The sequence below is a fragment of the Spinacia oleracea genome, chromosome 5 (genome assembly GCF_020520425.1).
Source record: "Spinacia oleracea cultivar Varoflay chromosome 5, BTI_SOV_V1, whole genome shotgun sequence".
Classification (NCBI taxonomy): Eukaryota; Viridiplantae; Streptophyta; class Magnoliopsida; order Caryophyllales; family Amaranthaceae; genus Spinacia; species Spinacia oleracea.
The window spans coordinates 124,025,391-124,041,961 of NC_079491.1; the positions used below are offsets into that span (position 1 = coordinate 124,025,391).

The 16,571-nt window shown below is 35.1% G+C and overlaps 1 long non-coding RNA gene across 1 annotated transcript; it reads left to right on the forward strand.

Moving 5' to 3' along the window:
* Nucleotides 1-8,677: 8,677 nt before the first annotated feature.
* On the forward strand, nucleotides 8,678-14,462 carry LOC110775650 (uncharacterized). The gene is made up of 4 exons (XR_002529839.2): nucleotides 8,678-8,943; nucleotides 11,703-11,793; nucleotides 12,934-13,089; nucleotides 13,973-14,462. It is a non-coding gene; the product is annotated as an uncharacterized lncRNA (long non-coding RNA).
* The last annotated feature ends 2,109 nt before the right edge of the window (nucleotides 14,463-16,571 follow it).

Below are 16,571 nucleotides of genomic sequence, written 5' to 3' on the forward strand. Positions count from 1 at the left end.
ACATACAAATTTAATTAAAATTTAAAGCTCATATCAATTTATAATTGAATCCAAAAATTTAATTTAATTTCAGTCGCATTTAAATTAATTCATGATTTTAATTTTAGTAAAATAATTAGAATAAATTCCATTTATTATAATTATAATATTCAAAATTAAAATCCAAGAAATTAATTCAAATTATTAATTTTAAAATTAATTAAAATTACGTGAACTGAAATTTTCAAATTAAACATTCAAAACGATCTAATCGTCACGCAAACACCCTACGCGTTGCACGCCCATGGGCCGTACGCACACAGCCATTGCTGGCCATGTGCGCGCAGCCCATGCGCTCGTCGCATAGCTGCTGCTGTCTCATCGCAAGCCTCCGCACAGCGCCCCATCGCACGCGAGCTATCGCTCGCAGTGCGCGCGCGAGATCGCTCGCTGGGCGCGCTGGCTCGCTCGCTGTGCGCGCGAGCCATCGCTCGCTGGGGCGCGACATCGCTCGCTGGGCGAGCGACATCGCGCGCTGCGCGCGCGAGCCATCGCTCGCTGGTGCGCGACATCGCTCGCTGGGCGAGCGACATCGCGCGCTGCGCGCGCGAGCAGTGCTGGGCGCAGCGCTCGTGGCACGCGAGCTTGCGCTCGCTGCGCGCGAGGCTGCGCGCACTTGTGCGAGGCAGCGCGCGTTGTGGCGCAGCTCGCTTGCTGCCCACACGCGACTGCCTTGGCTCGCCCTTCGCCCATGCCCATTCGTTCATTGCTCGTGGCACACGACACAAGGCAGGGCTGCTGCCTTGTGCTCGTGCACTACGCCCTTGCTCATTGCATTCGTGCCGCACGGGCGACGAGCTCCTTTGCTCGTCGTCGCATGCCCGCATTATACAACACCCCTTAAGGGTAACACGAAGCGTCCATTGCTTCGTGCGTGCAAGTTATTTGAACGAATCGCATAAAATTTTAAAATTTATATTTAAAATTAATGACAAATTAATAAATATTATTAATTTCATAATTTTAGGGCGAAAAATCGAAAATTTATTATCCAATTGATTTCCGATTGATATGGATTCAAGTCTAGGTCATAAAAATTTAAAATTTATCGTAAATTTACAATTTTTATGGTGGTTTTTAATCATAGGTTTCTAATTAAATTACAATTAATTATGAAAATCAAATTAATTCTAAATTATTCTAATTTTCAACAAATTAATCATAATTACAAATTAGATTGCATAATTAACAAGACTAGGCATTCAAACTTGTTAAACATATGCAGTAGGTCAATCAAAAATTCAAGATTTATCAACAGGAATAGCAAATATTTAATTTAACATCTTAAATTTACGAAATTTTGCTTTCGAAAAACTAAAACCTTCGAAAAGTCATAGTTAGGCTTCGAATTTGAGAATTCTGGGTTCGGCAGAAAAATACTATTTTTGTCAAAATTTTAGAATGCCTTTTACATGCGGAATTGACACAAAAATCACTCAATTCGGATGAGTAATGAAGAAACTGCCGAAAAACTGCGTACATATAATTAAATAAACGCAATTTGCAATTAATTAACAATTACGAAAATTAATCACCCCTTTTAATTCTTGCAAATTTGTAATATTTAACCATGTTCATGCAATTTAGATTATGAAAATAATAAGGGGCTCGTGATACCACTGTTAGGTTATGATACATATGACATTACATAGATCATGCGGAAACAACCATTAACCCAGGACAACATATTATTTACACATAATCATATAGCATAATTTAGATGCATACTCTTTGTTGCGTGCCCTCCCTAGCTGCGCCCGAACCGAACAAGAACAAGTCTTTTAGGACTCCAAGTGTCGTCCCTCCGTAGATAGTCCACAGCACGTCCGGATCCGCCTTAAGATTGACCAACTAGAATCGCCCTTAAGGTACTAGAAAATTTCGGCACTTTTGAGCAAGATGTGTGTTTGATTTTCTCTCAAAAAACTCACTTTTGAATACTTTGAAACTTGTGTATAAATTATGACCCCTAGGCCTTTATTTATAGAGTTATGGAAAAGGAATCGTAATCCTAGTAGGATGCGAATTAATTGGAATTAGAATCCTACATGAATTCTATTTAATTAATTTATCCAATTAGGAATAGAAATTTAATCATACACTGACTCTTGTAGATTCAGGAATCATGCATGAGCACAAACTCACACACACACGGCAGCCACAAGGGCTGCCCATGCGCGTGCGAGCAGCAGCCCGCGCAGCACGGCCCATGCAGCCGTGGCCTCTTGGCGCGCGCTGGGCCTGCCTTGCGGTAGGCCTGGGCGCTGCCTTGGCTGGGCTTGTGGCGCGCATGCTTGCTGGGCGATGGCCCCGGCTTCGTGCTGGGCCTTCGTCCGGCAAGCCTCGTCCGATGCTAATTCGTACGATACGCTTCCGATTAAATTTCCATTTCCGGAATCTATTTCCGATACGAACAATATTTAATATTTCCGATTCCGGAATTAATTTCCGTTTCGAACAAATATTTAATATTTCCGTTTCCGGAATTATTTTCCGATTCCGGCAATATTTCCGATTCTGACAATATTTCCGTTTCCGGTAATATTTCCGATTCTGGTAATATTTCCATTTCCAATAATATTTTCCGATACGTACCATGTTTCCGTTTCCGGCAACATCTACGACTTGGATAATATTCATATTTCCGATACGATCCATATTTCCGTTTCCGGCAATATCATCGTTTCCGGAGTATTCATTTCTTGCCTGTGACGATCTTAGCTCCCACTGAAACCAAGATCCGTCAGTTCCGAATATTCATAGATGGAGTATTTAATGCCATTAAATACTTGATCCGTTTACGTACTATTTGTGTGACCCTACGGGTTCAGTCAAGAGTAAGCTGTGGATTAATATCATTAATTCCACTTGAACTGAAGCGGCCTCTAGCTAGGCATTCAGCTCACTTGATCTCACTGAATTATTAACTTGTTAATTAATACTGAACCGCATTTATTAGACTTAACATAGAATGCATACTTGGACCAAGGGCATTATTTCCTTCAACCCGGTTATCGTGACATAAAGGGAGTGCAATTATGTTTGACCACGACGGCCATAGGTTCCCTTGTGATCCCTGGTGTGGGGATCGCTCAACGTACACCTGCAGGGTAGAGATTGAGGGTTCGGGGGACTGTAACTACCGAGAGGAGTACTCGCTCTTCGATAACTCCAGAGGCAGGATATCCTTACTAGCTCAGCATAAATAATTGAACGGACATGCATTAACTATTAAACTAATCTGAATTGATTTTAGCAATATGCAACACATAATACTAGATCGATCGTGATTATCTGGTTTAGATTGATTTAAGGGACCTAGCATGATAGTTCAATTGCCCAGGATATTATCTTTATTAGGCGTGATAAAACAACCAGATTTAATAGTTTAACAGTTTTATAAAAGGGCGAGGAAAGCGATTAAATCATGCGAAGGGACACATTACGACGCACCCTTGAGAGGTGCGTCATGGTTCTCAGAAAACTAACCACTTTGGCTTTGCTATTTCTCCTTTTATTTAACGAATCTCAAGTTTTCGGGCTTAATTCTTCAGCTACAAGGGACAGGATACGTTCTGTTCGATTTTTGGATCGATTGCGACAGAACGCGGGATCAATTTCGCAGCGTGAGGCTTAGGCTTAGGGGTTGGAGTCAATACTCAGAATATGAATTGTGTGTTTTTCACGTCGAATTTGGGGCTGTATTTATAGGGAAGAGTTCGTGGAAAGATAGAATTTTAGAGCAATAATCCAAGAAGAATTAGGAGAGAACACGTACCCAGGTAATTTCAGTGCCCAGGGCTGGGCGCCGAAGATTTCGGCGCCCAGAGCCAGGCGTTGAAAATAGGGTCTGGGCCGTATTTCCTTGTCAGATTTGGACTCGTGGAATACGGAGTCTTTGAGATTTATCCGAGTCTTTTAGTGCGTATTAACATTATGACGGAATGCGTCTGGGCCCGTTACTAACTCTAGGTTCGTTAGGATTTTAATTAATACGTAACTCTTATTTTCGAGCTATACTAGGAATAGGATTCCTCTTGCAAATTCTATCTCTTTTAGGATTTATGTCGGAGTGCAACACCTAATTCTGACTGGTTTCTATCTTTTATGTCTTGCCACTTTTAGCAACTACCCATTACGGTAGTTACTATTTTTAGCAGGTTTCTATAAGTAGCTGTTTTGGTCGAAATGAAAAGGGTGATTGAGATTCGTTATTTTATAGGAGATGCGTTGCCAAGTGGAGATTTATGTTCTCATCATCGAACCTTCCCTTTCGGGAATGGGGACAAGAGTAGGTGTCTACATGATCCGAACTCAAGTGAGAGACATCTTTAAAATAAATGCAATCCCAATCCTTTTATAAGTGGAATTCTAACGCACTTTCATATCAAGTTTTAATTTACTTTCTTCGTCTAAGTGGAATTTTTTCTCTGCACAATCATATAACTCATCACCCGCAGCTATGAGAAGATTTAATGATCATCTTTATCGGTATACAAATTTTCCCAGTATTTCACTAATGCAAGACAATCCTCTTTTCTCAATAATATTTATAATATGTGCACAACAACGTACATGAAACAAAGTCTCACCATAAATTAACCCTCCGTTAAGAACTACGCATTTCTTAAAGGTGGACACCATCATGTCGTTGTAAGTTGCATTGTTAACAGTGATGGAAATAATTTTATCATCCAACTTCCATCAATTAAGAAGCATACATATCTCATTACAAATACTTACTCCATCACATGGAGGAGCTAAGGCCCTAAACCTAAGAATCCTTTTATTGTGTTCTAAGTATCATCAACAAGTAAGATGTGACACAAATATAATGTTGTCTAGTATGATTTCATTTCCAATTGTGGGTTGTTAAACAATTTCGACCAACAACTTTAAATAACATATCTTTCAATTTATCCCTCTCTAAAATATGCATACAAGGGAATGAATATGTTTTCTTAATTGCACAACTAAAATGGATATATTTAGGATTAGAAGTTGCTATCATTCGTTTATAATCCTTTTTTTCAACTTTGTGAATGAATGAACTCCTTTAAAAATGAAGTTTAAAATAGCTTCGTAAGGCTTATTCATATCAAACAGAAACTCCTCATCACTAACATCCTTACTTGTACATTCAATAGGTACTTTTACACATCTATCTATGTGACGCTTCAAGTGAGAAGTTCCACTATCCCGATGTGCAGACAATTGTAAACCATAATGCATACACTTTGCAATTCTCTCACCTTAAGCATTTATTCGTTCTTTTCACTCTTTAGACATTTTCTTCCTCTTACGTTGGGTAGTTGTATACTATGTATACCCATCATCTCCTGGAGCTAAAGTATTATTTTCCATATTAATTAATCAGCTACAATTTGATAGCGTACTATTAATATACGACAAAAGAAGTATTAAAATAAGGAGCTGAAGAAAAGAATAATGGCCATCTTTCTAAAACATAAAACTCGTAAAAGCTCGTTAAAATTTCAAAAAGAAATAAAGCACGAATTTTCTTATGAAAACAAAAATTTTGGTGAATTTTTTTTTACAGCGGAAAGTGACATGTGTCATTCGTAATGTTTGTTTTAGTATAAAGTAATAGATATAGGGGGTGTTTGATTAAGAGAAGTTAGAGGGGGAAAGAGCTTTTGAGGTGAATTAGAGGTTTGACCTTTTAAAAAAGCTGTTTCAAAGTGTTTGATTAGGAGATGATTGGAAGTGAGTTTTGGGTGAAAAAGCTAATTCCCAAAAAGTTCAACATAAGAGATTTTGCAATTAGAGGTTTGAGAAAATGAATGTAAAATAACTAGTTTGTCATAATATTGTCTAAAATTACAATAATTACCAACCTTATCGATCACCCGACATTATTTTTTTTACCCCATTTACTATTCGTTTCTTGTTGTAATATTTTTTTTACTTCATTAGTACTTTAAAGCACTTCAACCTATTGCAATCAAGTTTGTAATTTATTTGTAATTTTTCTCTATTTGCATATCAAGAATTTATATATTTAAATTTTAAATTAAGAATATTTTTTAAAAAAAATATTTGTTTTTTTTTTGTAGGAAAAATAAATTTATTTTATATATCCAATGTTTATTCAAAAAAATAAGGAGAAGATTATTAACCTAATAAACCATTTGTCTAACATCAATAAGAAACAAAGTATATCATTGTCCTTAATGGACATTTTGCATATTTTTTTTTGAAGGAGACATTTTACATATTTAACAACTAACAACTAATAACTAACAACTAATACACCAAACACTTTTACACAAGCAGCTAATTCAACTAGCTAGTAAAAGCGGCTAATACAAACAACTACTCCCTCCGTCTTATTTTATTCTTTACGTTTGGTATCATGCACGCGATTTAAAATAATTAATGTGAACAAAGATTCCTATTTTTTACCTTAAAAAATGCAAAATATATTTATTATACTAATATTTTCACTTTTATTCAAAATTTGACATTGGAAAAATGAGTAAGATATAATGTACTAATGGAAAACTGTGAGAGATTTAATGGCCTAAAGAATTTGATTCGTTTAAATAATTACTTGGCACGGTTTTTGAGAGAATATTATGAACTTTTATGTTACGGATATTTCATGAAATGCCCTCGAGTTTTTCCATAATTCACCAAACGCCCATCAAGTTTCAATAATTCATAAAATACCCCTCACAATTCGTACAAATACCCAACATACCCTTACTAATAACGGACCGTTAGTCTGCCGTTAGCCAAGTTTTCAATTCACCCAAATGCCCCTATTCTGAAACTTATTTCACCAAATGCCCCTATTGTGAAACTTTTTTCACCAAATGCCCCAAACTTAAATATAGTTATTTTGATGTTTCAGCGACTAGTTTTTGTGTTTGAAAGGTAGTTATTGGTCACGGTCGACTATAAAAGCCCCTTTGCTGAATGGTTCTTGTAAGTTAGATGTTATTTTGATTTGCTTTGCTAATTTCATAAGATTTTTGTCATGAGTTTTCTTTCAAAATCATCATCCACACCCAATGAGTCCACATATATATTAGAGTACCTACCAAATTTTGTTATTGTGGTAGGAAATTTGTCATTCGAAGCTCTAATACAACACTCAATCCACAAAGGTTGTACTACAAGTGTGATCCTTGAAACAATCTGAGATGGTGAAAGGGAGTAGTTGAGCAAAAAAACAAGGGGCAACAACACGAAGGAAAATGCGGGGGAAGCTTAGACGAATGAGAAAGTATTGAAAACAGGCGAAACAGTAAGATGCAAGAAGAATTGAAGCAAATGAAGAAGAAGCTAAAACAACAACAAAAAGTAGTCAAAGTTGTAATACAAATGGGGATATTGATGTTTGTAATTTTACTGTTTGTAATCATGAAGTAAACACAAGTAATGAGAAACAAATTCACATTTCATAAATAATTGATGTTGCATAATCTGCACAAAATACCAAAGTGGGAAGCATTTCTGTTTTTAGCTTCACTTACAAAACATCTTTGCACCAACTACATTTAATGTTATTTTTTACTCAACGAATATGTGCAAGATCAAAACAGATGTGCAAAAAACTACCCCAAAAAGCATTAGCAGCTATCCAGAAGAGCTTGTGGAACACCACTTCAACCTCCATTCCTACCACAATAACAAAATTTGTTAGGTACCCTAATATATGTGGAATGATTGGGTGTGGAAGATGATTTTGAAAGAAAACTCATGACACAAATCTTATGAAATTAGCAAAGTAAAGTAAAATAACATCTAAAATACAAGAACCATTCAGCAAAGGGGTTTTTATAGCCAACCATGACCAAGAACCACTTTTGAAACACAAAAACTAGCCGTCTGAACATCAGAATAGCTATATTTAAATTTGGAGAATTTGGTGAAATAAGTTTCCTAATAGGGGCATTTGGTGAAATAAGTTTCAGAATAGGGGCATTTGGGTGAATTGGAAACTTGGCTAACGGCGGACTAACGGCCCGTTATTAGTAAGGGTATGTTGGGTATTTGTACGAATTGTGAGGGGTATTTTATGAATTATTGAAACTTGATGGGCGTTTGGTGAATTATGGCAAAATTCGAGGGCATTTCATGAAATTTCCGTTTATGTTATATATAAAAGGAAATATACAAAGTGTAAAGATTAAAATAGGATACTAGAAACGGAAACATAAATAATAAAAAGGGACGAAGAGAGCTGAGTAATAAATAAATAAATTGCACATTAGTTATCCTAAGCCTATGGGCTATGGGGCTATGTGTAGGCATAATATAATGAAATCACTTTGAAATCACTTTGATTATGGGGGGGGGGGGTGGGTGCTAGCGTAATGTTTCAGTCGGGATGCAAGTTTTTGATGTTTTGCCCAACTATCTTTTGTAAAGCCTCGATGACAATTAGTTAATAATATTACTCTTCGTTTCTGCGTTAAAAAACTTTGATTAATTAAAGGAAAATAGTAGAATTAGTACCAAATAAATTGTCCAAATCCCTACCCTTTAAAAAGCCAAAACATGACCATTCTCTCTTTTAATATATGCCCATAATAACCCTACAATCCTTCATCAAAAAAATCAGATTTTTCTTAAGAATAGTGTGGTGACTCTTTTGCCCTCTCATTCACCTCCCTTTGTTCCAACCTAATATTCTCCCTTCTCACTCCTTAGCTGAGTCAATTAGCCCCCTTCTCTCTCCTCCGCCTCCCTTCTCTCATTCTCTGGTTTGTCTCCTTCTCCCTTGATGATATCGGCCATTTTCGGTTAAACTCCACCATCACCACCTCTGCTGCTTCACCCATTCATTCTCCTCTCTATTTCATTTTCTCTCTCCTCCTTTACGTCACACTCTCTTTCTGGTCATGTTAGAGATGGAGTCGAGTTCGATTAAAGGTTTGCAATCATTCTCTCTTAATTGCCCAAATTTGCGTTTTTTAGAATTGTTACATCTTGTTCTTTCCTTTGAATTTGTTCCCTTTTTTCGTTTTCTGCGATTGTTGGTTTGATTTAGTAATGGGTATGGTGTTGTATTGAGAGTAATTGTTCTTGTGAATTTGTTCCCTTCTTTCCAGTTAAACCCTATTGTTTGTAAACCATATCTTTCAGCATTTCCAAGGGCAATTGTTCTTTTCAAGATTTGAGCTGCTGCTTACTTCTTAGCTTTAAGATATAATATCGTTTGACCTAATCTATAGTTTATCCTCACTGTTTGTGTAGAATAAGCTGTGAGATTCTCCAAATCCACTAATTACCATCTGGAATGATTTGAATACAAATTGTAGTTGTTGTTGGATACAATTACCCTTCAGAAATTGAAGAGACCTTTGATTTTAATAGTTGAATAGATAATTTTGGTCAAGTTTGTGTTTGTACTTTGATAAAATGAATGTGAGTCCTTGGTCTTATGTTTTACATCAATGATTGCAAATTTGCAATGCCCTTTTCCCTTTCCTCTTTTCGTATTGTTAAAATTTCGCAGTAAGGGGTTATGCTTGTATTGGGAATATGAGAAAGTGGGTGGAGTAATGAAATATACATCATCGATATTCATCATTCTGTTGCCATAGTTTTGGAAGGGAGGGAGGTTAGATTTACTGATAGGGAAACGTTACTAGAGTGTGCTTAGTCATGGCTTTTTTAAAGGAAATTGGCGCTTCTTTGATGATTTCTGTTGCTAGCTCTATTTTCCTGATTGTAAAATGGGTTGAATTGAGGCTTGAGGTGTGTTGAGGGTCTTTGGGATACCCCCTCTATAGTTAGAGCTCGGGCTGGAGCCTCGTTGCACTGGATTGTTTTTGTTGTTTCTGTTATGTTGGGTTGAACCGTATCGAAACTGCAGCAGTTGTAAAATGAGGTTTGCAAGCCAGTTTCTTTTTAATATTTGAAGTAGCTTGTGAGTAGTTAAGTGTTAGAAAACTTACTTTACGAGAGTTTCTCTGTCGTTGATTCACTGGCCACTAATTGCCAATATATTAATTATATTGTAGCTGCCCAATCATATTTATATTGCTTAAAAAAAATAGTTGAAGGATCATTACAACAGATGGTTAGAATAGGAAATGAGATTGCTACTGCCATGGAGTTGTTTGCTTTAATTTGGATATTTTCCATTTATGGCTTTGATCCTTAATTATTGAATGCAAACTTGGGGAACTGCCTGCTGATATTTTATTTTTGGCTGAAAGCTTCCTGCTAATATAACTATAAAGGCGATCACGTTTTACCTTACTTATTCTGCAGTTCTACTTACTATATGTCACTTTTATCTTTCTCCATCTATTATTTAGTTTCAATTTTTAAGTTTGATGAGCATTTAATTGTGATGCCTCTAAGTATGTGATATGCCTAAGGTCAGTCTCTTTATTCAGATCAATCCATTTATCTATCTTACATCGGTTGACTACTTCAATCAAGTCAACATTCTCTATGGAACACTCACTAAGTTTTGCACGCCAAGTCGCCAACCAGCTGCCCAACAATGTAGGACCAAGTATATTTTTTTTTCCCTGATAAAAGAGCTGTAGCACTCCCCATGCCTTGTCTATGTTGAAATTCAATATTTTTCTAATGCTATACCATTTTGTTTCGTCATTCCCCACCTCGTGGGCTTCATACTATATGTGCATGATAATACTGAGTGCATGCTGAAGGTAATGTGTTGCGAAGAAGTTCTACCCTTCTAAGCTTCCTCTGCTTTTCGTAATTGATTAACAATGCTGCTGAAATCTTGTGTACCCTCTTCTTTTTGCACCACTTGAGCGTGGTGAAATTTCCAGTTCAATATTTCCTTGGTTCCGTTGCAACATCACTCTTCCTTTTTCTATATCACGGTTTGTAGCTCATTTCCTGACGTGAAATTGATGTACACATATTTGCCTTCCTTTGTTTTTGGATGAAAGCCTTAAACATGGAAGAGTTCATCTTTAGAATTTTAGGAAAATCTAGAGAAATGTCGATGAGTTTGTTTAAGCAGGACACATCTGCATAAGTTAGATATTTGTCATGTTAAAGCCTTTTCAGATTGACAGAATAGACACCGAAGTCTTGATCATACCAGGTAGATTTTTAGTAATTTCAGGGGCTTAAGCTAGATCCCGTTCTTCCTATTCTCACCATGTAGGACAGATGTTGGAATTGACTTATCATCTGCCTTAGTTCAATTATACATTTCTGAGGTAATATCATACTTCGTATATGTTTTCTGTCTGTCTATTTTGAATCTGTCGGGTCACGGAGACTAAACATGTCCTGATTTGCAGATCTCTCTAACTAAAATTTAGGTGCACTTGGTTCCTTCAACCAGATTTTATATGCATTGGTATTTTTGCTGCTTTGGTTGCTTGATTGCCTTTAATTGCTTCTAGGTTCGTATTTGTGAGACTGTGACATGTGATTTCGATCACTGATTCTCTTTATGGTCCTGTACTATAAAAAAATGTTGTTATAGTATCTAAGAGCTAATTATTTGACACCTGAATAAGGAGACTATTGATACTGGTTTATTTAGCTAATACAAGTATGCATCTTTGTGAAAAAATACTTACTCGACATCTGGATGTATGTGAATTATGTGAGTTTGCTTTAGGGATGAAAAAAATATTATGGTTACCTAAATGCATATTTTTACAACAGCTCCATGTGTCTGTCTGCAGGAAAAGAGCTTCTGACAAGCGAGAACAGAACTGAAGCTTCCGTTGGAAAGAAGATAAAGAATGATGTATCGAGATTGAGAAGATTCACAAGGTAAAATTGTTAGTTCTTTGCTAACTCTTAATTCGATTAAGTAAAGCAAGTTTATATTGTTAAGAAGGGATTTATCTATAAATGTAGCTTTGTTAGATTTATAGCTTGTAAAAAGACGGCGTTTCGGTATTAGGTATGTCTGATACTGTGATAGGTTAGCATTAAGTCACAATGATTTATTTGGTAATCTCCTTGTAGTTGTTTACAAGGTATTTTGATACTTCCTCCGGTCCTAAATAGTTGCACTGTATTCCTTTTATAGAAATGCCAAAATAGTTGCATTTTTTCCTTTTTGATAAGTTTATTACGATAAAAGTACCATAATGCCCCTCCTAATTTATGTCCATAGTCTACATACCCCACTCCAACAGTCAATTTTGCTACTCCCTCCACATTTTTTTACTTGCATCACTTATCGTCACATTTGCAAATGTATCATTTGACGATTAAACATCTCTAATTTTCCATTTTTAAAAGTTATAGAAAGTTGATATTACTAAAATATGTATTGTGACTATTCTAACAATGGTAAAAAAAAAAGTTCAAGTCAAACTTAGTATATGAATAGTGACAAAGTCAAAGTGATTCAAGTAAAAAAAAAGGAGTATATAATTTAACTCACTTTTACGAATCAAAATTTGCTATTTTTTGGGATCGTGCGATCCAATCATTTTGCTTTACATAGGCATTAACACAAGTTCAATACTCATGTCAATAACCTACAAAAGATAAGTATAGATAATTATTTCTTGAATCAAACAACATAATGGATGCTCAGATCATCAAGTATGTTTATACTATAATAGTGACTTATATAATTCAGCTTAAATTTTTATACCAGGAAATACCGTGCGCTACGTTACTCATATAATTCAGCCTAACTTTTTCTACCAGGAAATACCAACATGAAATTTTTCTACCAGCCAAAGAGCTTTAATAGTTGATAGATGATGTTGGAAATATAAGAATAAAAAGTATACACCCCCGTTTGATTGATAGCTTCTCTTAAAATTTAGTCATAGTTCAGAATTAAGTTGATCTCCTTTTAAACTGTAAACACATGTTATGTTGTTACACAGTCACAATTAGTAGTTCTTTGTGAATGATTTCCTGGTATCTTTTGCATTTGGCTTTGTGAAGGTGTGAAAGATGGAATCTGAACGTGTTTACCTCGATGAGTTGAATGCTAACAACAACGGCTACAAAGTGAAGGTTAAAGTTATAGAAAAAGGGCGAGCTAAAGTGTCTCCGGATAAGGGAGTGTTGTATCAGTCATTACTTCTCGAAGATGATAAGGTATACCTATATAAAAGTCAAGACTTAAATGTTGAAAGTCTAACTTTGGTTTTGCATCATATTTTTCACACAGTTCATGCATTTTAGTCCTACAAATGAAAGCATGCTCTAAATACATAACAACAAATATATATTACATATCATCTCTCCCACTTAAAAGGATATGCGACGAATCGAGTGTTTCTTGAAATTGATGGTTGTGGTCGCCAATTCCCATCCAGTTTTTGTTTTTCTTAGAAATTGTATAACTAAAAGTAACATTAACTTGGCTGTAGACTGTTATATGAAATCGAATTAAGTGTTTGAGTTGATCAGGGCCTTTTATTCCCTAAATTAAATATATAGGTTAAAGGGTTGCAAGCAGAAAACACCTTTTAGTTTGATAAATACACAAGTCTCCCCATATACTCCCTAAATCAGTGTTAACAGTTTATCACCTAACAGAAATTCCTGAACCAAACAACCTTTGTTAATAAAGGCCTTACCAAACTAAGTGTGGTTTCTAAGAAATATTTATAATTTCAAACAAGAAACTTTGTTTTCAGATATTACCGGTTGCGATCTGTGTACAAATTATTATAACAAGTATTTTTTCATGGTTTCCAGGTTTATAACCTGTTTATTACAAAGTCGTCTTGTGTTATTCTTTGCATATTAAACAGAGATGTATTGAGCTCCTAAGCCCGAGTGTGATAACTCGCTCCTAAGCCAGATTGTTTTCTATCCTCTTCCTGTGATGAAAAGTTGAAAACTGGTTTCTTTGCAGGGTAGATGGCAAGCTGGAGTTATGGTTAACTCTTTAAGTTACTGCAACATGTACTTGTACCTTGTATCCTAACTGTTCTATGATTTTGTTCTAATATTCAAGGATTGTTTTCCTCAGGGTAACAAAATGTGAGGCGAACTGTTTGGAAATCAGGTTGATGGGTACAAGTTGCATATAAGGGAGAGTATGAGATATCTAATGCACCAATTACGGCCATAGATGAAAGGCAGAAAATGAGCCTAGAAGAGCTCGACTATCAAATTAAATAAGCTTCGGCAACAGACTGATCCAACCCGTGGATGCTGAAGGAGGGCCTGTGATGCCAGACTACCACCAGTGCCTAGCCTCAATTCCAAGAGATGTATAAGTAGAAGGCCTCCTTTCCCTTTGGAAGTTGTGATGGTCTAAAAAAGATGTGATCAAGGCACTTGCCATGTTTGTCAATCTCGATTACGTCTGGATTGGCTAAAGATGTAAAAACTTGTTTTTAACCAACTGATCAAGGTTGCAAATAAGCTTTGAGAGTATATTGTTGCTTCTAACTGCATTTATTTTGTAGCTCATTAGTGAGGTTGACATATAATACAAATTAGAGTTGGTCTATGGATATGTTAGCTTGATTTGATTGGCTAGGTCGACTACACTGTCTCATTTTCTCTTGTCGACTAGCCTATTGAACAAAAAATACAACATAACTAAGGCTCAAACTTCCCTATGATGATGAACTCTACTACAAGTCTGCAATTAACTGCGATTCTTGAAATTTTTAGACGAATTCAGTGAAAATGGGATTGAGAGTAGATATTAACAAGAAATTAAACCTGATCAACAATAGCGCAACCCGTTGACCTGTGAGTGTGGGTTTGGGTAGCCTAAAATATGCACTTTTAGTCAAAACTCGAGCCGGTCTAAAAAAACACGTTGTGGCTCAGCCCGTACCAAATTTATGAGTTTGTGCATGATTTTTGTGTTAAAACCCGATCTAACCTGATTTTTCTATCATCTCTACCAGAAATTATTGATGTTCCTATGTTTGGCAATAAGGATTAGTGATTGTAATGAAGCAAAATGATCAAAAGTGATTGAAATTGAAAACGAAAAGTTTTGATACCAAATGTAATGGGACTTGAGCTATCCTTGTTTATTTTTCTTGCTTTTTTTTTTGTTCTCTATTGTGTTTGATTTTGCAAATAAAAAATCATCGCTTATTTTGGTAGGCATTCGTGCGCGATAGCGCGCGATCCGAATCCTAGTACAAATAAATGTAAGCACGCTAAAAACATTGAGCGTCAAAGGATGTAAGCAAACACGTTACAAATTACTTACAAATACCAAATAATACTTGTATTGTCCAAGAAGCTAACAACTCATGTCCAGATCAGAACTGGTCATGATGACTTATTTCTTAAACTGTTAATCACACACTACAAATTAATTATATGAACCTCATCTTATCATCGATTGGATTAAACTACAAAAGTGTGACAAAAACAAGAACAAGATTAAAAATAGTATTCTTAATTATTTGTATTAATTAGGTACCAATGATTAAAATCCACCATAAACACTCACCTTGTCATTAATTAGGTGAGTGTTATGCGTCGTGTGTGTGTGCTGGGAAAGGGATATAATGCAGGTACTCTTGGGCCTCACGCAAGGCATGGGGCTGGGCGCAAGCCTAGCCCGACTACGTAATCGAACTTTTTTCGTTGAAAATTGTTTATTTCGTTGGGCTTCGTATATTTGCATTAATTTGGGCTAACGGGATATTTAATTTAATATTTTATTTGCTTGGGCATGGGCCGCGAGTTTTAATTTAATATTTCATAATTAATTATCCGAAATAATAACCTGCATTGGCCTAATTGTTTAATAAAACCTGCAAAGCCTATATCAGTTGATTAACTTTTACCTATATTAGCTTAACTTTTACTCCGGTGTACAATATTTATTGTACACTCCTTGTAAATTTACTAAGTGTTTATTTATCTTTTATCGGATTTTTATTTATCTATTTTTATTTTAATTAATCTGAAATAAATATTATATATATATATATATATATATATATATATATATATATATATATATATATATATATATATATATATATATATATATATATATATATATATATATATATATATATATATATATTAGTCACTTCATAACCTGCAAAATAGTACATATACAATATATACCATTCACCCATTCATTATCATGAATGGCCCACATAGCTGGTTAGTAAAACACGTTATGCATCACATAAATATTTGCAGCAATTAATTAAGGGCACCAATAATCTACCAATTATTCAGTCCTTATTAATTCTAATCAAGTTGTTTAACCTTAAAGGATTTGTAGACCTAATCAAGAGTTTATGACTAAAAATGCTCCCACTTAAACCAATAAATTCATATACTTTACTCATTTTAAACATAAAAATGTATTTCTAGTCTAACCGGAAACATACAAATTTAATTAAAATTTAAAGCTCATATAAATTTATAATTGAATCCACTTATTTAATTTATTTTCAGTCGAACTTAAATTAATTCAAGGTTTTTAATTTTAGTAAAATAATTAGAATAAATTAAAATTTATAATAATTATAATATTCAAAATTAAGATCCAAGAAAACAATTTAAATTATTAATTTTAAAATTAATTAAAATTATATGAACTGAAAATCTCGAATTAAAATTTAAAACTCGAC